Source organism: Malaclemys terrapin, chromosome 1 (genome assembly GCF_027887155.1).
Source record: "Malaclemys terrapin pileata isolate rMalTer1 chromosome 1, rMalTer1.hap1, whole genome shotgun sequence".
Taxonomy (NCBI): domain Eukaryota; kingdom Metazoa; phylum Chordata; order Testudines; family Emydidae; genus Malaclemys; species Malaclemys terrapin.
Genome location: NC_071505.1, coordinates 83,307,709 through 83,332,587, shown reverse-complemented (window position 1 = coordinate 83,332,587; position 24,879 = coordinate 83,307,709). Strand labels below are relative to the sequence as shown.

The window sequence follows — 24,879 nt, the reverse complement described above, 5'->3', positions numbered from 1 at the left end:
GGGAGAGGAGCTCTCTCCCTCTCCCCACCACAGCCCAGGAGCAGGAGGAGTTCTGCGCCCTTTGCTGGGACCCCAAGGCTGGAGGATTTCTGCATCCCCCACAGAGCCTCGGTGCAGGAGGAGCTCACTCTTTTCACTGGAGCCCTGGGATGGGAGGGTCCTGGGTCTGGAAGAGCTCTCTGCCCCTCCCCCACTTTTCTATTATGGTATTTTCTCCTAACATGTGATGGGCAAACTCAGGGAGGTCATACACGTATCCCCATAATGTGAGGTTATGGATGCACATGTGCCTACTTAGTTTGCACATGTTCCCCCCAGAAGGTTAAGGAGCCTGTATCTGAAGTGGATTAACAGTACTGTTTGTTGAAATGGTGACTATATTGCTGTTTATTTTTTGTATATGATGTATGTGTGTGTTGATATGGTTTAATGTGTAGAATATGTGTGTGTTCAATGTGTCCCCTCCCTAATGTTGTAAAATTTAAATTCCTGTACACGCCCCTGTATCTGTGACACTATCTTTTCCAGAGCTGAAGAGCTCTGTGTAAGATTGAAAGTTTGTCTCTTTCACCAGCAGAAGTTGGTCCAGTAAAAGTATTACCTAACCCTCCTCGTATAAGGGTATGTCTACACTTAAAAGGCTACAGTGGTGCAGTAGACAGGAGGGCCTCTCCCGTCGACAGGGTAATCGACCTCCCCGAGAGGCAGTAGCGAGGTAAGTGGAAGAATTCTTCCATCAAGCTAGTACTGTCTACATCAGGGGTTAGTATAGCTACGTCTCTCAGAGGTATGGACCAGGCCTAAGACTGAGGGCATGTCTATACTACAACCTTAAGCTGACCTAGGTTAGGTTGACTTACAGTCATCACAATAATTACTGCGGTGGCTGATGTTCACACTACCCTCCTGTCAGTGGTGCACGTCCTCACCAGGAGCGCTTCCACGGACTGAAGAGGGGCAGTGTGGGCAGGGGCGGCTCCAGTCACCAGTGCACCAAGTGCGTGCCTGGGGCGGCAAGCCATGGGGGGCGGCCTGCCAGTCGCTGTGAGGGCGCAGTCAGGGAGCCTTCGGCGGCGTGCCTACGGGAGGTCCGCCGGTCCCGCGGTTTCAGCGGCAATTCGGTGGCGGGAATGCCAGGACCGGCGGACCTCCCGCTGGCATGCCACCGAAGGCAGCCTGCCTGCCGTGCTTGGGGTGGCAAAATACATAGAGCCGCCCCTGAGTGTGGGGGCTGAGAGCCCAGGCTCTCAGCTTTGCACAGCTCCCGCCAGGAGCCCAGCTGCCCCCGGGCTTCTTGCCTCTCCAATCTTGGGAACAGGGGGGAAGCTGCCTGGGGCTTCTTGTCTCCCTGCTTGCAGCTGGTGCGGGGGAGAGGGGAAACCACCCAGGGCTTCTCATCTCGGACGGGGAGAGCCATCCCCGAGTCTGGTCAGCTGCTGAGCTCCCAGCAGAGAATGGAGAGCCCGAGGGGCGGGGGAGACAGCGGGCTCTGAGCTGGAAGCCTTGGTGCAGCCAGGCTCCCCGATGGGAGTGAGAAGTTGTGACCCCAGAGGGCAGCAGGACTCCCAGTGGGGAATAGGGAGCCAGGACCCCGGGGCGGGGGGCAGCAGGGCTCTCAATGGGGAACTGGGAGCCTGGGTGGCAGCCCGGCTTGGAGCGGAGACCTGGTAGCAGCCCAATTTGGGAGCGGAGAGCCGGGGTTTCTTATCAATTTCATGGCTCCAGTGTGAAATCGACAAGACAGCCAACAACCAGTAAGGCAGCGTCTACACTGATACGGCGTTGACCTAACTGCACCGACATAAGCTCTAAGCTTCTCGTGAAGGTGGAGTTATTATGTTAGTGTAGTAGGGCACTTACATTGGCGGAAGCAAGGCTGTAATATGTACACTGACATAGTTAGGTCAATATAAGCTGCTTTATGTCGACCTAACTGTGTAGTTTAGACAAAGGCTGAAAACTTGTCTCTTTCACAACAGAAGTTGGTATAGTAAAAATTATTACCTCACCTACCTTGTCTCTCTGATCTCCTTTTGCTGTTTTCAGATGCTTCTAGCTAAATGGAACACAACCTCTCTATTTCCACCAAGCATAGATTCCGAGATGTTTTGTAGTTGGATTAAATTGTGCAAACGTATGCTAACGTGTAGTTAGATTTTTATGTTTTCTAGCCTGAAAGACATTTCACTTTGACAGCCATTTTCTCCCTAACACTTTGCAATTGCCTCTGAGTGATTGTACATCTTTCTCTTCTAATGTATTTAATTTATTAATTAATTTTATTTATATTGATACAAGTGCCCATCCGTGCTCTTGGTAATGTATAAGCGTTAGGAAACATAGCATTTAAATAATAAACCATTTTTTTTAAAGTCCATCAACACAACAAAACAAGCTATTACCCATTCTCATTCTCCAGAACCATAACAACACACACCCCATACAGAAGACACTTGAGAAAAGAAATTTTCAGAGTGTTCTGAAGATCCCCAAATCTGGGCTTTGGTTGATCCAGGTGAGAAGGACATTCCAGAATCAAGTACCCCTCTTTGCCACATGTTTAAACCATGGAGTGGTTAACTAAAGTAGGTCAGCTGATCTTATCTGCTAGAGCTGGTCCTAAGGTAGTTAATATCCAAACTACTTAGGCTTTATCAGTCAAAACCAACACTTAAAAGTTTTCAGATAAATCAGTTGTTAGTCAGTATAGATTACTGATCAAATGCCTCTTGTGCTCCTTATGGGGAATGATGGAGATCAGCATAATATGACAGAGCTGCTCTTAGTACACTAAAAAATCAGTCCTTTAGGGAGGTGTTTTGTTTTGTTTTTTATTTAGAGAGGTAAATAGTTCGATCTACGTCAATCTTTTGACATTATACACACATTTCTCTAATTTAGTGCAATGTACTTTCTTCATGGTTTGAAGGGGTGCCTGTTATGCCTCATATTCTGCCTTTAAATGTAACTAAAATGTGGCATTCCTCTTAGGCCATCTCGGAGGGAAACTTAACTCAGAGATTATTTTGATGTCTATTTAAAAATTAATATAAGAACATCATCCATTTTTCCTACTTATAGTACAGATGCACCTACATCTGAATCATTTAAACATGATGTTATTTTGATCCTTCTAAATATTCAACAGATATAGGCCTACAGCCTGAACCTGATCCTATTCCAAAAGAGAGTACCAATCCAGCATCAGCCATTAAGCATCATTGTGTATACTATCTCAAGACACCTTCCCTACATGTACCCTAAATGTATATAAAGTGAAAACTTGATAAATATGTTTTGGGTTTTTTTTGTACTTTCTGCATACAGTCATGATCATAAGAGATAACTGATATGCATCCAGAATTATGGCTACATAAATATTAACTTAACATTTAGTTGCTGAGTGTTAACCAGGTATGGTCAAGAAATGCCACATTTCAATGATAGTCAACAAAATATTACACAAGAAACTTTCTTAATAATGTGTATGCAAATTCAGGACCTAATTCAGCAGAACACATAAGCATGATCTTAAGTATTTCCCTGTTCATCAAAGCACTTAAGAATATACTTTAAAGTTAAGTATATACTTAGCTGCTTTGCTGACAAGGGGTGAACTTAAGCACACGCTTAAATATTTTACTGAATCAAGGCCTTAGTACTTTATACAAAGCCCACTGAAGTTAATGGAAAAACTCCTATTTTCTTCAATTGGTTTTGGGGACAGGCCCCTAAGCAGTTATGGTGGAAATGTTCAAAAGGCATAATTTTGTTTTAGTGTCATGTGGAAATTTAGCCATTTCCTCTAATATGCTGTACATAATAGCATATATTTAGTGTATAATCTACATATATGCTGTTTTGACCCTTGGTTATTTCATTAAAATGAGAATATTATGCAAAAGTGTTTTAATTTTAAATGACTATTTAACATAACCTGCATAATTTATTTTTTTAATTATTTTGCGTATATAACAGAACAGAGATTACAGAGATGTATCAACACAAACTCATATATTACATGACATTGCAGTGTAAGGGTCCTAGAACATTTAAAGAGAAAAAGGAAATCTAATAAACTGTTGGTAAATTTTTTGGATGCTGTTTATGTTTGAACTTTTCTCCGTTTTCCTGTAGAAACTTCCGTATCCTGTTCCTGTGTCCCTACAAAGGTTTGTACAATGCAGTACAAGAAATGCTACATGGGCTGTACTCCACCTTTCTCCTTCCTGCAGGGATATCCTTTCCATGAAGAAATGTGAAAAATATAATGTTCATGTTAAAATGTTCTATTATTCTTTATCTCAGTCATTTTCTGTAATCTGCAATAGATGAAACTGACTGCATTTGCAATGACTCATTGATCTGATAACTAAGGCACCAATTCTACATTTTTGTAACATACTACTTTCTCAGCCAAATATAAATATAAAACCTATTAAAAAGTTGCTTGTTTACCACAGTCTTATCAAGAGTTCATGTCTAAGCCAAACAAGACAAGGGTGGGTTGGGTTTTTCTCTTCATTGTTTTAACTGAATTAACAGGAAGGGGGGGAGTCCTTTACCTGTCTAACACCAGAGCAATATTCATTAACTCCCACTTTTCCCTTGTCAGTCAAACCAGACTCTGTCTACATCCTTGTTGCAACTACACAAGAGAAGTTTCTTGATTTCAGTAATAAATAAGAATGTTAGAAAAGAACTTTGACCTGAGATCCAGTGCCTTAAATTATTTTAAAAGTCAAAATGTATCATTAAAAAATGCAAGAAACTTTTAGGCTCTTAGTCAATAGTCTATGTGTATGGTCCTAAAAAGTCAGTGCATGTTTTTACCATTTTACTGTACTGCTATCGGTCGAAAAACTTTATTTTATAGCCCTGCTGAGATTTCTATAGGTTTCTCATTTAGATCATTTAGCAGAACTTGCCCTGCAATAGCAATAAGTACAAACATAATCCACGCTGAAGAGTATTCATTTGTTGCCAGAGGGGTTTGAAACCAAAAGGCAAACTGATAATTCATTTTAAAAGAAGTTATATGTGCAAAATAATAGAAGATCTACAGAGCTGTCAAGCTGAAATCATTTAAAGGAGGGCAACTTAAAAAATGAGTGAGATTTTAAATGATTCACTGACACTTATAGCAAAATCTTTCTTAGTAAGATATTTTGAAAACTGTCTTCAAATTAATATGGGTCAAAGGAACATCCCTAAATGAGTGAATGTTATTGAGTCAAAATTTACTCTTTGCATCTGTAAAGATCATCAGTCTTTGATTTTCCGCTTCACTTTTTTGGTTAATATATACCAGGGGTCGGCAATGTTCGGCATGCGGCTCGCCAGGGTAAGCACCCTAGTGGGCCGGGCCAGTTTTATTTACCTGCTGATGCAGCAGGTTCGGCCGATTGCGGCCCCCACTGGCTGCGGTTCACCGTCCCGGGCCAATGGGGGTGGCAAGAAGCCGCAGCCAGCACATCGCTCGCCTGCGCCGCTTCTCGCCACCCCCATTGGCCCGGGACGGCGAACCGTGGCCAGTGGGGGCCGCAATCGGCCGAACCTGCCGTGTCAGCAGGTAAATAAAACTGGCCCGGCCCGCTAGGGTGCTTACCTTGGCGAGCCATGTGCCGAATGTTGCTGACCCCTGATATATACATTTTATGTATATATTTCTTTTCTTTTATACGTTAACAAATAAAATAAATATATGCATAAGGATTGAAATAACATGAAGAACAAAAACAATGATGTAACCAACAGAAATCACTGTATAAAACTTTTTAATATGATTTGTCTGATTAATAAACATATTGCAGTTTTATGTTTATTATATTCACATTCACCTTGTCGCTTGACTTTTCTTCTTATGACAAATGAGTCTCTTAATGCCTGTGCTGTAGAAAGAGAATATTACTAAGATTTAGTAAGACGTTTCAAAGACTAGTGCTTGAAAAAAATCCAATTGCGAAGAAAACTTTATACTGTGAAATTGTAAAATTAGTTAGGATGTTGTTTTGCAAAGTTAATCACAAGATCATAACTACTGAATAAAGAAAAAAACTCTTTTAATGTTTATTAGTAGCCATCTCTCTAAGGTTTACCAGCCCAGCTCAGAGACCACATTTTTACTGACCAAGTTGTCTGGCTGCATCTAGTTTTGATTGAGCTTTTTGTTAAAAGCTTCAAGCAATTATGTCTTTTCCCAAGAAATATAAATTAATTAACAGCTTGATTAGATTAGTTTTCTTTTTTAAAATTGTGTGTGTATGTGAAGACTTTATTGAGGGAAAGACATGTCAAAGAGATACGTTTTACATTTAGTTCTAAATGCTGTGAGGTCACCATCATTCTCATATCTCTTGTGGGACAGAGTTCCATAAGTTGTATCTGGCTCCCGTAATATTTGTCTCCCATTCTCATGAACCTCCCTCTATTAGCTGACAGATTCATTGGTCCAGAGAACATAGCTGTCAAGGGAGGTTAGGGTTGCGGAGAGACAAAAGGACTCCTGGTCTGTGGGCAGATGCCCTTGCTAATGTGGGATGTTATAGAGGAGGCAAGTTCTTAGATGTATTTCTTTCCTCCTATCAGCTTCACCTCCCTCTTGCCTGGATTCATCTTTAATCAGCTGCTCTTCATCCAGGTGCTGATTTTGGCTAGGAATTGAGGAAGCTTGAAGATGTAGAGTTGGGTACCATCTATGAACTACTGTCCCTTCAACCTGTGTTGTTTCACCTACTCTTCCAAAAGTTTCACATAGGTGTTGAATAGTATAGGCAAGAATGAGCCTTTTCAGTGAGTGCTCTGGAGGCAGATTAATAGTTGCTCATGATGATCCTGTGAGTTTTGTCTGAGAGGAAGGAAATGTTACTTACCTTGTGCAGTAACTGTAGTTCTTTGAAATGTGTGTGTGTATGGGTGCTCCACTTCAGGTGAGCATACGCCTCTTTAGCCCTTGATCGGAGAGTTCTAGCTAGCGGTGTCTGTTAGGCTCATGCATGCACCCTGTGCCTCCTCATGGCACATACTGAGGCTATATAGGGGTTCCTGGGTGAAATGCCCTCAGTGCCTTCTCTACTAAGCCATGCCCTAGGGAACAACCAAAGCAGAGGGGAATGTGTAGTGGAGCAGCCATGGGGTCACACATCCTGAAGAACTATATTACTGCCCAGGGTGAGTAACATTTCCTTCTTTGAGTAGTGTCCTGTGGGTGCTCTACTTCAGGTGACTTCTAAGCAGTGTCCCCAGAATGAGGAGGAATAGCAGAGATAGAAGCCCCCTTACGTCTATCAGTGTCAGAGATGAAGAGTCTAGGTGATTTCCTAAAATGCATCGTTCTATCCAGATAGTAGGCCAAGACCCTTCTAATGTCTGGGGTATGGAAATAGGATTCCAGCTGAGAACTAGGAGATTTTGGAAAAAATACTAGTAGATGGACAGCTTGGTTAAGATGAAACTCTGAAAATCTTCAGTAGGAACTTAGAATGTGGATGTAAAAGAGACTTTAACATTAAAGGCCATTGTAAAAGTGGGGATCTGGCATCAAGGCTTCAATCTCCCTGACCCTATGGGCCAACATTATGGCAACTAAGACGGCATAGATAAATGAAGTAGAGAGCAGGTTGCCCTTGGTTCAAATGGGGGTCTCATAAGGCAGTTGAAAGACCAGGTTGAGGTCTCAAGATGTAGTGAGGTGTCTAATGGGATGGAAGAGATTTCCCAGACCTTATAAATCTAGATGATACCAGGTGAGCAAAAATGGAGAATCCATCACCAGGGGAATGAAAGGCTGTTATGGCAGCCAGGTGTACCTTGACTGTACTGATGGATAACCCAGATGTCTTCAAATACAGCAGATAATCTAGGATGAGGGAAAGGGGAAACAATTCAGGCCAGAGGTAGCAATGACTGTACCAATGGATGAATCTCTTCCATTTCTGCAGTAAGTAGTGCGAGTTGATGTTTTCCTGCTCTTTAATAACACCTGCTGCACATCTTTGGAGCAGGAAGCCTATATTCCTCAGAATCATCTAGGAGCCATGCCCTGAGGCGTAGAACCACTAGGGTGGGGTGAAGCGTGTGACCCCCATCCTGAGACAGGAGACGGGAGCTTGATCTATGATTTGCCACAGAGTTGAAGCAGGTAAGGTTCCCAACCTTGTCTTGGCCAGATAGGTACTGTGAACATAAGTCTGGACTTGTCCTGCCTGATCTTGTTCAGCACCCTTAGAATTAGGGTCATTTGGGGGAAAGCATAGAAGAAACTCTTGTTCTATAGTAGCAGGATAGCATCCCCCAGGGATTAGTGACCCAGATCCCCCCTTGAACAGAAGAGAGAACACTTCCTGTTCTCGGAGGTGGTAAAAAGATCAATCTCTGGCAATCCCCATCTATGGAAAATATTGTGGAGAACCTGAGTGTGTAGCTCCCATTCATAGTTGTGGGAGAAATGTCTGCTGAGGGCCTCGGTTGTGGTCTAGATGCCTGGGAGGTGGACCACTGAAATCTGGATATGGTGAGCTCCAGAGCTTTATGGCTTCTATTCACAAGGAGGGGAATCTTGATGTTCCCTGCTTGTTGATGTAGAACATGCAGGACGCGTTGTCCATCATGACCCTGATTGTGTTGCTCCTGGTGACAGTCAGGAAGTGACTGCAAGCATTCCTAACTGCCCTGAGCTCCAACAGATTGCAGTAGAGACTGGGTTTGTGGGCTCTCCATCTGGCCTGAACTGTGAGGGTGTTGAGGTGGGCTGCCCATCCTAACATGCATGTGTCGGTTGTTAGAGTCACCGATGGCTTTGGGCAACAGAAAGGGATGCCTGGAGCAACACTGAGTTGCTCCTTCTACCAGTTTGAGGAGTTCTTTATGTGCAAGGGGACTATCACCTGCCTGTCCAAGATGTCCCTGCTTGGAAAGTAGGTTGTTCATAGCCAATCCTGGAAGCAACAGAAGCGAAGCCTTGTGTGATTGGTCACAAAAGAGCAGGGTGGAGGGTGTCGTGGACTGTAAGATATCAAGCAGCATGTGCTGAGGATCCTTGACCTCCTCCAGAAGAATCTCCAAAGTGTCTGCTACCCTTCTAATGAGGTCCAGAAACTGCCTGAAGTTTTCAGCCATGGAAGGTGGTGGAGGCATAACCACCTCATCTGGAAACAATGATGAAATGGGAGTCTCAGGGGTGACTTCTTCATCTGCTCTAGCCTCCTGCTCTTCAAACATCTCCTGTGGTGGTGGATGGGTAGGGGGAGGATGTAGAACCTTGGTCTCTTTGAGGGATGGTACCAGTGGTCTGTTAAATTGCTGCCAATAGGCAGCCCACATGTCCCAATATGGCCACTGTGGGGATCCGTAAGGAAGGGGGGGTGGCATGCAAGGCTGGTTCCACCATCCTTGGTGGCCTGCAAAGTCCTCCCTGCGTGAAGGTGGATTGCTGAAGGATAAAATCAAGAAGACAGTTGGGAGTCCTCTTCTTCTTCCTCCACATACTTCCATGTGTGGGGGCTGCCATTGAAGATGAAGGAGAGTTTGCGCCACGGGATGACCGCTCAGAGATTGAGGTTTCGGTACGAAGAGACACTTGGTACCCTTCAATAATGTGACTCTGGTTCATCTGACACTGAAAGGTCCCTCGAGGATCGGAATTCCTGCGGTACCGAAAAGGACCCCAATACTGACGCCACAGCCAAGGTCTCCATAGCTGAAGCCGACAGTGCTGATGACGATGGGCGTACTGCAGGCCCTGTAGATGTCAGGTGCTGTTGCTTGCTCAGTGCCGAGGGTACCACTTGCACAGGTACTCCCGGCTGAGCTGCTTGCATTGGTACTGGTGGCTGGGTTAATGTGACGGCACCAATGGCTGAGTAAAATGCTTTGGTACTGATGACAGGGCTGAACTTCATGGTATCCTGTGCTTGTCCTCCTTACTGGTGGAAGGTACCAATGCCCTATCAGATCTGTGCTTCCTGTCCTTGGAGCTCCAGGGTTTCACAGGCCTGCCGGCATCTGAGATTCGAGTATTCGAGTCCTTAGCCTCAATGATTCCCTCAGAGACTGAAGACCTTGATGGGAACCTGGTATATTTTGGAGCTGGCTCCTTAGAGTGCGAGTCTGTGCTCCTCTTTGTGGGAGCCTCCCAGCAGGCTCCAAAGACTTCCCTTTCTTAGGGGAAGCATGCCCGAGGCTGACGTAGTGCTGGATCTGTCCAGGTACAGATATACTGGGTGGGGGGTGTCTCAAAGGATGGTTGCAGGGAGCGTTCCATGGCTTAACAGTCTGTGCTTTGTCTCCCTGTTCTTCCTTGTCCTGGATTTAAGGGCCAAACAGAAGGAACACTTCTGGGAGACGTGGAACTTCCCCAGGCAATGGGACACATTTGGAGCACTTGTGACTTACCAGTATAGCCTCCTGGCAAGAGCGGCAGCATTTGAAGCCTGGCCAGCCAGGCACACTCTGACAGGAAACAAGTCTCCCAGAAGGAAGAGAGAGGGAAAACAATCCTCTCACCTAAAATTAACAAACTGTACTAAACACTAACTTACAACTATCAAACCTAGCCACAATTAAAAACTGAATGCTGAGTAGGCTCCAGGCCAGGGGTCGGCAACGTTCGGCACGCGGCTCGCCAGGGTAAGCACCAGGGTAAGCACCCTGGCGGGCCGGGCCAGTTTTGTTTACCTGCTGACGCGGCAGGTTCGGCCGATTGCGGCCCCCACTGGCTGCGGTTCGCCATCCCGGGCCAATGGGGGTGGCGAGAAGCGGCGCGGGTGAGCAATGTGCTGCCGCAGCTTCTCTCCGCCCCCATTGGCCCGGGATGGCGAACCGCAGCCAGTGGGGGCCGCGATTGGCCGAACCTGCCGCGTCAGCAGGTAAACAAAACTGGCCCGGCCTGCCAGGGTGCTTACCCTGGTGAGCCGCGTGCCGAACGTTGCTGACCCCTGTTCTATACCATGGTCTAGCCAGAATCCTGACTGAGACGGAGCCAAAATACTGGCAGCTGGCATTTTACTTTAGCTTCTCAATTAAATTGCTTAGAAAAGGGAGATTAATCTCCATTGGTAAGGTACAGTCCTTAGTACTCCACAGCACCTACATGCCAGCCAGGTGATTTGTGCAAGAGTTATGGCAAAGGAGTCATTTGTCCATCTTCCAGGGAGTGAGGTGTCAAGTGTATTTGTTACAAGGGAGGGGAGAACTGATTGGGGAAAATATCAAGGCTCAAAAGGGCAAGGAAAACTTCTACCAAAATCCCACCTATGTGGTGTGAAAGGAAAGTTCTGCTTTGAAGAGCTGCTAGGCAAAGTGCACGTCCCATAAAAATGGGATGGAGGAAGGAAACAAAGGGATCTTAATTTATGTCTGAACTACTTAATTCCATATGTGCTTATTTCTTAGACAGTAATTGCTTAAATGGTTCCAAATCGGCTTTGAGGTTAAAACCTAATTGAAGTACAGTAGAACCTCAGAGTTACGAACACCAGAGTTACAAACTAACCAGTCAACCACACACCTCATTTGGAACTAGATTTATGCAATTAGGCAGCAGAAACAAAAAAGAAAATAGCAAATACAGTACAGTTCTGTGTTAAATGTAAACTACTAAAAATATAAAGGTTAAGTTTAAAAAAAAAAGATTTGACAAGGTAAGGAAATCTTTTCTGTATTTGTTTCATTTAAATGAAGATGGTTAAAAGCAGCATTTTTCTTCTGCACAGTAAAGTTTCAAAGCTGAATTAAGTCAATGTTCAGCAGTAAACTTTTGAAAGAACAACCATAACGTTTTGTTCAGAGTTATGAACATTTCAGAGTTATGAACAACCTCCATTCCCGAGGTGTTTGTAACTCTGAGGTTCTACTGTACTCAGAGCTTTTTTAGGGTGAAACTCAGAGAAAAAACGTAATTGTACGTCTAATCTTAGTCCCAACATTTTGGCAGCCAACATCCTGCATGTCATGACCAGTGCATATACAAGAACTCAAATTTGCACCTTCAACATCTTGCATATCCCAAAACTGTGTTGGAAAAAGCAGGTAGCAAGCAAAGACCTTCTTTTTAACCACACTTAGCTTTATAGTTTTTTCCTTTTTGGGGGGTGGGGGTGGATGAAACTGTGCTTTGGACATTATCAGGGTTCATGGAGTTTAAGGATTAGTTTGATTACAGTTGGAAGTAGGGATCATAACTGTTTGTACTGTGTGTTCAACTGCACTACAGGCAATTGAGCACGCCCCCGACCCAATGTTTTTCCAGCTGAGTTTTTCAAGCATTGTTTTAGTTGTGTTCTTCCTTGAAACACTGATAACAGTGTCAAAAAATATTTGGGGGTGTTTGTGAAAATAGGTCAATTAATTTAATTGACTTTAACATTGGTCCCATTAGGAAAAATCTTATCCTAAGGAGCTCATTTATATATTTTTCAACTCTGCTCAGACACTCTGCTAGAGTATATCTATATATATATCTGTGGTGGTTTATCCAGGAACTTCAAAGTAGCCTGAGTGTTTGATAAAAAAGACATATTTCAGTCACAAAATGATCACTTAAAAGGAATATTATACAATGGCCTCATCAAGGTAAGAATATATAGAGAGAAATTCTTAAGAAAGATCAATTTATGTCCTTTGAAACTGTAAAGTACTCTCTCTGGTTTTCTTTCACCAATGATGCAGACATTTTCTTCTATTAGCTGTTATTATGTTGTTTGTTCTTAAGTCATATCAGCATTTATTTGGTTTCTATAAATCCCCGCTTTGCTCTTCTCATTGATTTTCAGAGCCACGTGGTGCCACATTTTCTGTTTCTTATCAGACTTTCTTCTCTGTCTCCAAATAAATGTTTTCCTTATTTTGAGAATTTATCAATAAGTCTGGTTTTCTTCTCCAGAAAAATTAGGTTTTCTATTTTACAGGTCTGGATTTCATTTGATATTCACATTTATGTGTTTGTGGTTGGGGGGTTTGCTTCCCCTCCCCCATGTGTTTCCTTTTTGTGAGTGTTGTGAAGGAATCACTTTCCCTGTAATTTTTTTCTTTATAAAAGCTCTCAAATTCTGTTCAGATTTATTTCAAATGTTTTGCAGTGTTAAATTGTCTCCAGAAGGAAATTCATCTTCATCGAGTACTTGTAACAAAATAAAGGAGACCGTTTGTGGAGGCAGTCAGGAAGTTGTGCCCTTTTGACCTGGAGAACCAAGAGGAAGGTTGAGAGGAAGATGATAAAGAAAAGGCACAAGGAGGAGGCTATCTGAATGCACCAGTTATTGACTGTCCAAGTTTTTCAGAATCCCATTAGGAGAAGAATTAGTATTTTCAGGGAGATTTCAAAGAGAATGTGAGGAGACCATATTGTGAGTCCAATTCACTATGTTGCATTGAATCTTTCTCCCTGTAGTCCAATCCATACCTTGGAATAAGCTGTTCCAGCAGATTTCAAAAAGATGCTTTCATAGGATTCTGGTTTCCATGACTCCCTTCAATAGGTTCTTTTTTTAAAAAGGGGGGGGGCACATTCTCCCTCCCATTTGTTCCTATCTTCCCATTCCATTTGTACTTTCCAACCTTCATCTCTTCTTTTTCTCTTTCCTGCTCCTTATGTTTCTCAATTGATATAATATATGTATACACTTTCAACTTCCTGGCTGTCCTACCCAACATGCCTTCAGCATCTTTCTGCACAGAGGGATAAATCGTCCCCTCCCCATTCTGCCAATGGAGAGGGTAGAAACAAAGGGGATGTAGGTAGGGAGGTGCAAGGAGGGAGTGCTGCTTCTATGGCATCATTCCTCCGTTTCCCCTGCCCTGGAGAAGCTGTCCATGGGAACTAGGTATGGCTAGGGTCTGTGGATGAGGAGGGGGTTCTTCTTCCTTGCTATGAAATTGTCTCCCAAAATAAGAAATAGATGACTCAGCCCTTCCTCTCATTCACAAGAAGCTGAGGTCAGCATGCTTCTGCGCTACCTCCTGGCGTACTGAAGCTATCCACATGTGAGGTGTGGATGTGAGAACAGCTGGAAGGGAATTAGAAGCAGGATCCCATGAAAGTCCACACCGCAAACTGACGTAACTTGAGAGCAGTAAAGAAAAATCTGTGGTCAGGTGAGGACTATGCCTGATACTTCTGAGAAGCAAGTGTGCATAGTGGGGCTGGGAGGGATGGAACTATGGTTCTACCACCCCTTGCCCTACTGACCAGTGGCCATGAGTTGGGGGGAGTGACCTGTACACTGAAAGGGGATGGAATAAATTACTCTTTCCGGCTACCCTATAAGCAAAAGGAGAGCCTGGGAGGAATTATGACTCTCTGTGCTTTCCCATAGTTCCCTTTGGGGTGGGGCAGCTGGGTTCTGCTCTTTGCTCAGAGCTAAGTGCAAATAACATGGTCTAGCCTGTAATGAAAAGGGACGGGTATGGTCCTTTCTCTTAAACTCAACAATGTTTACAATCCATGTTGTGACTTTTTAGTCCTTACCACTGAGTTTTTCAGTAGCTCTAATGTCTCTCATCATTAAATCATTAGATACCGTTCTGAGCTGAACTTGTCTTTAATTACACATCTTCTAACCTGCCTCAGAGGTTTGACTTTGTGACCAATTCCCCTAAATTTAGTAAACCAAATTAGATAGCTTTCTCCCTCACATACCAGTCTGTACCCCTTTATCACTTTGTTGGGCTGCAAAGTTGTGTGGACTTCAATTTTCAGGTCCTTACATGAGCCAATTTTATGCCTACCATAAGTCCAGTGACTTGAGTGAAGTTACACCAGTGATGAATTTAGCTCAGTGTCTTCAGATTCAGATAGTAGTGTATACAGGTGTGGGGCCCAGTCCTGCCACCGTGTACATTCAAGTGCAATTTTAATCAGTCTCATTGATTTCTGAGAATTCACGGTTTCATCACATTCAACATCTTTCCTGTACATTTGTTTATTGTTCTAGTCTATGAATAAAATGTAAAGTTTTCAATAAAATTGAATTGTGTGTTTCCACTTAACGTAAGCTTACATTCCATGTTTTTCTTTTTTTCCTAGAAATGCCTACATATTTTGACTCCCATGTTTGCAGTATACCTGTACTTAATGCTCTTTCATTTCCTTTGTCTAGTACAAGATGTTCTTATTCTGTGGCATCCCAGGGAGTGTAAAAAAGAGAGAAAAAAACCCCCTAATTTAGGAAGTAAATCTGCTCAGTCTTTTATCCCAGCATCCTGCCCTCCTGCTGCTTTTTATATGACCTTCTGAAGTACATGGAATTCATTACTTTTATAAAGACCATCGTTTTTTTTTCTCTCACAGAAATTAAAATGGACACATGTTCTTTTTTCAAAGTAGCTGAGACTCCTCATACAAAATATGACATCTTGCAGTAAAGGGGTCGGAGCTAGTGCTTCTTCTTCAATATCCGCTGCATGGGTTTTATATTCAGAACAGCCAAACAAACAAAAAATGCAAAGAAAGAAAGGGGACAATATCATCAGCATTATTTATTTATTTACCATTTCTGTTGCAGTAATGCCTAGATGCCTAAACCAGGTCAAAGCCCCATTGTACTGGGTGCTGTACGAACAGTAAATAACAGTGCCTGTCCCAAAGAACTGACAATCGAAGGGTATGTTTATCCTAAAATTTGAGGCCCTATTATAACTTGAGTCAAGTGCTAAACTCTGTAACTGCTAATCCAGATACCCCAGGATACAGACAGTTGTGGTTTACCCCAGCCCGAACCCTAGTGAATTAATAGTCACTGCCAGGGTAGCATAAGAGGGGCCTTAATGTAAATGAGTCTAAGGCCCAAAACACTTTGTGTTCCTTAAATGAAAGACACTTTATACACGTGTATAGTTACTGTAAGGCCTTTCAAACAAGATGTAATTATGTAGGCATCTCTGTATTGCTCACATCAGCCAGTGCTAATATTAGAAAGTACTTACTCTGCGGGTGAGACATGTTGGTGCAGTGTTCAGTGCCTGGCCTATGTGTCTGCAATAAATCACTATGCAGAAGAACTAGACCGACCTGTGTCTTTTTTTAGCTTTTCTAATTGCAGACCACAAAAACTGATAGAACCTAAAATGTTCGCTCAGTCTAGACAGAGTGGAGAAATGGAGGCAAAACTCGCAATTTGCACTTGGGGGGTGTCTTTTGCTCCTGCTAAGGCAGGCACAGTCTAAGTGTAACACCAAAAATATCAGGCTAAGTATGGAACATGGGAGTTTTGAATTATTCTTTATAAATTAATTAAATCAATATGAAATAATCCAGGTTTACATGGGCACTTTTAGACTTCATAAAATATTCTGAAAATGCATTTAGTGTTGCTGAAAGATGCTGGATTGACTACCTAGCCACAGAATAGGAACAACATGTGCATCAGCAGTGCAGCCTTCCCCCGACTTTCCCAACAATGGGCCAGAGTCTCTGCTTTTGAGCTAAAATGGGGAGCTGCAAAGGAGCCAGTTATTGTCCTGTAATTCCGGGGCTATTTTCTCTAATGCTGGTTGATAACTGGCCCCCCAGAGGCCAGCCACTAGCTAAGGATTGCACCCCTGCTTCTTCTCTTTCAGCGTGTCCCCTGTGACGCTGTATGGAATCTGGGAGACCATTAGTGATACCAATATTATAAAATTGCAATGAATCATGCCAGATATGCCATGTAGGTCTCTGTGAAAATGTTATGATTTGCCCAATATGATAATCTTGTTTATATGTTTGTATCACCTTTGTATTGTGAGTTATAGATATGTATGGTAAATCTGTATTTCCAAACTTATGCTGTGTTTCTGGGTGACACCTCTAGACAGATTGGCATCAACACTGCCTCGCCTGGTCAATGGCGCATCAAGGATCATCAGCTGTACAATGAACCCATTGAAAGGAGCCCAGGGCTACACCTGAGAGTCAGCACGACCTGTAGGGGCATGCCTATGGGCAGAACTCTAAGGCATTTCCATGCCATGTGCTGTACAGCTTGTGTTTGGGACAAAGGAAGTACAAGCTGCATGGAAAAATAATATAAAAGGCAGCTGCATCATCTCCATTTTGTCTTCAATCCTGCTTCTTACTTCTGGAGTAACTTTTCTACAAATGAAGCTCTGAACAAAGGACTGAATGACCCATCCAAGCTGTGGATGTGTTCCAGAGGGACTTTCAAGCCAGCAAACTCACCAATACTGCTAAGAACCTGATACATGGACTTTGAAGTCTCTGTAGGTATCTGAGTGCTTTATCATTTAACAACTCTCTTCTTGTTCTTTCTTTTTTTTTCTTTAAAATAAACCTTTAGTTCTTCTTCGAGTGCTTGTTCATGTCAATTCCAATCAGGTGTGTGCACGCCGCATGCATAGTTGTCAGAAAGTTTTCCCTTAGCAGCTCCGTCGGGTCGGCTGTGGAGCCCCCTGGAATGGCGCCTTCATGGTACTCAATATATGACCCTCCTCAGTTCCTTCTTACCACCAGTGACGGTCGTTGAAACTGCAGTTGCTTGCTTAGCAAGTGCTTCCCTTAGCATTCTTTCATATAGTTAGCTTAGCCTAGTTTAGTTGTAGTTAGTCTTAGTTGTTCGTGTATATATTGCATATAGTGAGGTTTGGGAACGGGTTTCCCCAATTCCAACCCCCTGCCCCTGGGCTCTGCGGCATGCCATGAGCCCAAGGCTTTAAACCCTGAGGAACCTGCAACAAGCCTATGCCGATGAGCGACCCACACGACGCGTGTCTGAAGTGTCTGGGGGAGACGCACCAGACAGAAAGGTGCAAGATCTGCAGGGCTTTCCGCCACAGAACTAAAAAGGAGCGAGATTTCTGATTGAAGCAGTTGCTTATGGAATCTGCCCTTCGTCCCCAGTCTGCTGCAGACCACCAGGACTCCCGCACCGAGCTCGTCCGTATGGAATGCCCCGGCATCGGTACATAACACAGTGCCAAGGAAGGACTCTAGTCTAAGAGACCCTTGGCACTGGCGCTCTCCGGCACCACAGGCTGCATAGACAGCCCGGTACTGCTCACATTCACCGGTGCCGTACAAGCAGCATAGAAAAGCCGACAGGGAGCGCACTAAGCCGTTCAGGAAGTTGAACCAGCTGTTTGTAGCAGTAGCAGACTGGATGAAAGGACTCCCGGTCTCATCTCAAAGAATATCTTCCTGGATCACGTCCTGCATCTGCACGTGCTACGAGCTGGCCAAGGTCCCAGCCCCGGCACTTACAGCACATTCCACGAGGGCACAGGTCTCGTCAGCGGCATTCCTGGCCCAAGTCCCAATACAAAAAATTTGCAGGGCAGCAACATGGTCCTCAGAGTTTACCTCTCACTATGCAATCACCCAACAAACCAGAAATGATGCAGCATTTGGCAGAGTGGTGCTCTAATCAGCGATTCCTTAACTCCGAGCCCACCTCCGTAGTAGAGCTTGGGAGTCACCTGATTGGAATTGACATGCGCAATCACTCGAAGAAGAAAAAACAGTCAGTCACTCACCTTCTCGTAACTGTTGTTCTTCAAGCTGTGTTGCTCATGTCCATTCCAATACCCACCCTCCTATCCCTCTGTCGGAGTAGCCGGCAAGAAGGAACTGAGGAGGGGCCGGGTCGGGAGGGGCATATATTGAGCACCATGAAGGGGCAATTCCAGGGGGCTCCACAGCTGACCCGACGGGAGCTGCTAGGGGAAAACTTTCCAACAATTGTGCATGCAGCGTACACACACCTGATCGGAATTGACATGAACAACACCTCTCGAAGACCAACAATTACGAGAAGGTGAGTAACCATTTTTTTTTTTTAGACACTAAAGGATTGTCTGGCAGCATGATATTTTGGGTAAGATCCAAACTAATACTGACCTGGCTGGTAATGTGGCTGGCCCTTTGGGGTCAGAAGAACATTTTCTATAGTGAGCAGAATTTAAAAATAACTTTTCACTATACTGGACCTAGGTGCTGATTGGGAGCCAGAGAACTGTAATGCAATAAAGGGGGCTGTGTGGTTTCTTTTTTTTAGCTACTCGTTAACTAGTGTGGGGGATCAGAAGCACAATTTGTGACTGGTTGGTGAGTTTAATTTCAGTGTTAACCATCAGTTCTGGGAGTGTCTGCGCTCCCTTTTGCAGCCTGCCCTGACCTTGGCATTTTCAGTGAGGGTTGCCCCAGTCACCCAAGGTCACATCCACTGCATTGGAGCTCTGTAGAGTTTGGCTCCACAGGAAAGTCCAGGTGTCCATATTGCTATCCAAGCTGAATAGAAGTGGCAGAAGAAGATAAAGGGTCTCAAGGTACTGTATAACCAGGCCTGGATACAAACAGCCACTCTGGTGCAGGGAAGAAAACCTGCCCTTTTAATGAGCTATTAGAGCATTTGGGCAGTTATGTGGGCAGGGCCGGCTCTGGCTTTTTTGCCGCCCCAAGCAAAAAACAAAAAAAACACCTGCGGCGTGGCCGGAGCCAGGGTGCGGGTGGACTCCCTGCGCTGGTGCCCCGGCTAGCGGGGGGGAGGGGAAGGGAGCGGGGGGGGAGAGAGAGAAGGGGGTGGCCAGGGCTTCAGTGGGGCGCTGCCATACGGCCCCAACCGCCATGCCGCCTGCCGGGAGGGCTCCGCTCGCGGTCGGCTGGGAGGGAAGGACGCAGGCTGCCCTGCTGGGCTTGCTGCAGGGTGCTCCCTTCCTCCGCGCCGCTGCCCCCTACAGGGCGGCCGGAGCAGACCACCAACAACAAAAAGTGGCTGTGCCGCCCTAGGATTGGGCCAAATGCCGCCTCCTACAAGCTGCCGCCCCACGCACGAGCTTGCTCGGCTGGTGCCTGGAGCCGGCCCTGTATGTGGGTATCTACCAAGCTGGACTTGATTGTGGACAGCACCTAGGCATCCTGCATTGGACTCTTGAGAGAACGGGAGTCAGGAGAAGACCATACCATTGCTAGGCCAGTAATGAAACTGGGACATGCACAAAAATGCTACTGAACTCATGTGAGTGTCCTAAGACCTGTTCTTGGAGACAGATGCAGTGAGAGCAGAACTGAGTAAGCTCAGGGGAATGACAGCTCAGGAGATGAGAGGTTCTACTCAAAGTATCTTGCTGTCTTTTGTTATTTTTATTGATGTGGATTTGGCCTGAACACTCCGGGCCTGGGGACCAGTTTCTGGTCTGCATGGTCGCTGCCACTGTTTTTTAAAGACCAGACGCAACCTTCCTGTGAATGAAAATTTCTCTCTTTCCCCTCTCCTTCCCTCACTCCCAGCTCTACTGTAACAAAAGTAATAGGACCCTCCCCACCGCCTCACCCAACCAGCAAATTAAGCACAGCAGTTGGCTAAGCCATGCTACGTGACTGAATTCAAAATGGTGGCCAAGCAAGGGAAAGTTTTAAAAGCCTCAATGCCGAATGGTTATGCTTGGTCTGAGAGAAGCTCTATAATGGAGTGGGGAGTGTGTGCTCCACTGCCCGCCTGTGAAAAGCCCAAAGATTTAAAAAAAAAATATTAGTATCATGTACTTTATCTGGTCACTTTATGTAAACATTTGGGAACTGGTCATGAAGGGGTTAAAGTAAAGAAAGAATTGGGGTGAGTGCAGCTTTCCCATCTCTGCTCAAAGCAGAGGGGTGTTCCCTTTCCTCTTTGCTAGGGTAAGCAGGGCTCCCTCACAGCTGCCCCCTCCTCCTTGGCCAGTGTGGCAAGAGCGCCCTCTCCTGTTTCAGTTTACTTCAACCACTGGCCATGATGATTCACCAAAGACTACATCACCATACCGCTGTTTTATATTTGATGCTATATTATTTGCTTCTATATTTTTGCCTGATGGGGGCACACATGGAATGGGTATATGGGTTCTGCCTGTAGTCCCAGCTCAGTTCAGGAAATATGTTCATATTCCTCTGTAATTTGGGACACATTTGCCATCTTGATAACAGAACACTGCAGCATTTGATTGCAATGCTGCCAACTCTTGTGACTGTATTGTGTATCATGCTATTTAGTGTTTTTTGTAAAGACCCGGCTCCTGGAGACAAGTGACTATATCAGGGGTGGGCAAACTTTTTGGGTCGAGGGCCACATCTGGGTGGGGAAATTGTATGCAGGGCCGGGGCAGGGGGTTGGGGTGCAGGAGGGAGTGTGGGGTGTGGGAGGGGGTGCGGTGTGCAGGAAGGGGCTCAGGGCAGGGGTGCAGGAGGGGTGTGGACTGCAGGAGGGGGCTCAGGGTAGGGGGTTGGGGTGTGGCAGGGGATCAGGGCAGGGGGTTGGGGTGCACAGGGGTGCAGGGTGCAGCAGGGAGCTCAGGGCAGGGGGTTGAGGTGCAAGTGTGTACAAGGGGGCTCAGGGCAGGGAATTGGGTGTGAGGTGCAGGCAGGGGGCTTAGGGCAGGGAGTTGGGAGGCAGAGTGCAGGAGGGGTTCAGGCTTAAATTGCAGCAAGTGAGATTTAGGTTAGCATTAGGAAAAACTTCCTGTCAGGGTAATTAAGCACTGGAACAAGTTAACTAAGGAGGTTGTGGAATCTCAGTCACTGGAGGTTTTTAAGAACAGGTTAGACAAACACCTGTCAGAGATGGACTAATACCTAGTCCTGCCTCAGTGCAGGGGACTGGGCTAGATGACCTATAGAGGCCCCTTCCAGTCCTACAATTCTATGATTCCAAGGTAGCCAAGGGCAGTGCTCCTGCAATACTTAACCAGAGTGCTGAGTGTAGAGGTGGAGCATAACCCCACCCAAAACAGGATAGCCAGAAGAGCTGCGCTGCATCACTGATGTAAACACTGTTGCAATCCCATCAGTTCAGCTGGCAATAGTGCAGTTACTAGTGTGGAGGCCCCCACTGTGTGACAGAGCTGCAGTTAGAAGGTAAAAGTGCCCTACTCTCAAGCTTGTGTTTGTTCCTCCACACCACTGCCTCAAACTCTTGCAGTTAAAAAAAATCAGGTGTGTGTGTGTGTGTATATATATATATATATATATATATATATATATATAGCAGGAGGAGATGATTCAGAATACCATTTGAAACACTGTTCTTATGAGCTCTGCAGAGCCAAAAGATTCAGAGAAACAACCAAACTCCTAAGTACCTCTTGAGATTGGCCCAAACACACAGTAAAAGCATAAGGCTTTAATGTCTCTGCCTCCCTAGTCAAAGTGTAAGGATTACAGACAACAACATGGAAAAGGCTTGAAAGGGTTACCAGCCTAGGACAGGGAAGGGCGGGGAGCGGAAGACAAAAGGGGAATTGAGGCACTACTACAATCATCAGATCAAGCCACAGGGTGGAGGAGAATTTTCCAGATCCTCTGACCTTAAGTTTGGGGAGTGAGAGGAAGAGGAAGCACATTTACACAGATCCTCTGTCAGAGCTTCCTGAGGGAGGAGGACTCTGTCCTTCTGTCCCTGTGCTACATCTAGGGACATACACACACAGAGCTAAATAAACATGTGAATGACATTCAAAGTACAAACAAGAGAAAATGTAATTTATGGGACTCTTTTATTAATGGAACTGTTCCCAAATCCTTCACATTTTAAAAATAAAGAATTGATCCATGCTGTAAAATGAGTTTATTTATTCTCAGTAATAATACTTTGCACTCCGGTAGCACTTTTTATAGGTTCATAGATACCAAGGACAGAAGAAACCATTATTATCAGCTGTTCAGACCCCTTGTAGAACACAGGCCATAGAACTTCCCCAAAGTAATTCCTAGAGCAAATCTTTTAGAAAAACATCCAATCTTGCTTTAAAATTGACAGTGATGAAGAATCCACCATGACCCTTGGTAAGTCTGAATCTCTAGCTTCAATTTCCAACCTTTGGATCATGTTATACCTCTCTCTGCTAGACTGAAGAGCCCATTATTAAATATTTGTTCCCCATGTAGTTATTTATAGACTGTAATCAAGTCACCCCTTAGCCATCTCTTTGTTAAGATAAATAGACTTGAGCTCCTCGAGTCTATCTCTATAAGCCACGTTTTCTAATCCTTTAATCATTCTCGTAGCTCCTCTCTGAACCTTCTCCAATTTATCAACATGCTCGTGAATTGTGGACACCAGAACTGGACACAGTATTCAACAGCGGTCGCACAAGTGCCAAATATAGAGGTAAAATGGAGAGGCTCTGGAGTGCAGGCTCTGGGCGGTGCTTACCTCAAGCGGCTCCCAGAAGCAGCGGCATGTCTCTTCTCCGGCTCCTATGTGGAAATGTGGCTGCGGTTCCCGGCCAATGGGAGCTGTGAGGGTGGCACTTGGGCAGCGTGCAGCGTGCAGAGCAGAGCCCCCTGGCTGCCCCTATGCGTAGGAGTCGGGGGGGGGCATACCGCTGCTTCCAGGAGCCCTGTGCAGTGCTTTTGTTTGAGATTTGAAGTACAGTTGACCTGGGGTAAGTGACTGGTTCTTTCGAACTGGGAGTAACCTGAATATCGTTGTGATTTTTTGGTGTAAGGGGCCATCTATCACAAAGACAGGCTTGCCTGGTGGCAAGATAGACAGGAGTGCCCAAGGAGACTGTCTGTGACTCCATGTTAAGGCTGCTATAGAGCTTTTGGAGTTCACACTTGTTATTTGGTTGGTAATATCTATTATAGAACATACAACCAGTTTGAGGTTTGTGCCCTGTTCCTGGACAGTCTGCCCTGAGGTTGGTACTCACGGTCATGACCTATTCCAGACAGCTTGACATTCTTTGTCCCTAGATGTATACATTTAGCCATATTAAAACACATGTTGTTTGCTTGTGTCCGGTTTACCATGCTCTGAATCAGTGACCTGTCCTCTTCATTATTTACGACTTCCCCCAATTTTTGTGTCATCTGCAAACTTTATCTGTGATGATTTTGTGTATTCTTCCAGATCATTGATAAAAATGTTACATAGCATATGGTCGAGACCGATCCCTGCAGGACCCCACTTGAAATACACCCTCTCAATGACAATTCCCCATTTACAGTTACATTATGAGACCTACCAGTTAGCCAGTTTTTAATCCATTTAGTGGCTGCCATGCTAATTTTATATGGGTCTAGTTTTTTAATCAAAATGTTGTACAGTACCAAGTCAAACATCTTACAGAAATCTAAGTATATTACACCAACACTATTACCTTTAGCCACCAAATTTGTAATCTCATACAAAAAATCAAGTTAGTTTGACAGGGTCTATTTTCCATAAACCCATGTTGATTTGCATTAATTACATTACCATCCTCTAATCCTTTATTATTTTTTTTCCTAAGGGTATCAAAATGTTTTACAAAGTATCAAGCCTGACAATACCTCTAGGAAGTACAATAAATCCTTTAAAGATGGGGAAACTGACGCACAGAACTTAAATGTCTTGCTTGGGGTTATGCAGGAAGCCTGTGGCAGAGCTGGGCATAGAACAAAACTCTCCCAGTTCCCAGTCCTACACTTTGGGTCTGATCCAAAGTCTATTGAAGTCAATTGGAGTCTTTACATTGACTTAACTGAGCTATGGATAAGGCCTTTAAACCACAAGTACTCTGCTTTAAAAAAAAACCCAAAACAGTGCTGCATTCCTGCTTGATTCCCGCAATACAAAGCTCTGTTACAGAAAGGTGTTTTAGAAGTGGGAGAATACCTCAGACTTTCTGATTTTACTACAGTGAATTTCTCAAAAACCAGCAATAATCACTTCAGACGCTTGTTAGCAATACAGTTCCTTTTCTCATTCATTTCCCCCCTTCCCTCTTTCCTCTCATCTCTCCTTCCATTGTATTCACTTCATTTTGTTTTCAAAATTCAGGAAAACTGTTAGTGCAGGACAATTTAGCTTAGATTAGATACAGGATTCAACCTGTAAGAGCCTCCCCTCATCAGATATTGGAGGACTATTAAGAATTCCAGCTCCACAGGGAGTCCATTTACTGACCAGTTTTGTAGATCTCTGTGTCCCT

General features: G+C 44.6%; 1 long non-coding RNA gene across 1 annotated transcript; it reads left to right on the top strand.

The window, feature by feature from the left end:
- The first annotated feature begins 208 nt into the window (after positions 1 to 208).
- LOC128830644 (uncharacterized) lies at positions 209 to 4,570 on the top strand. Its single transcript, XR_008443628.1, has 3 exons — positions 209 to 715; positions 2,420 to 2,515; positions 4,138 to 4,570. It is a non-coding gene; the product is annotated as an uncharacterized LOC128830644 (long non-coding RNA).
- The last annotated feature ends 20,309 nt before the right edge of the window (positions 4,571 to 24,879 follow it).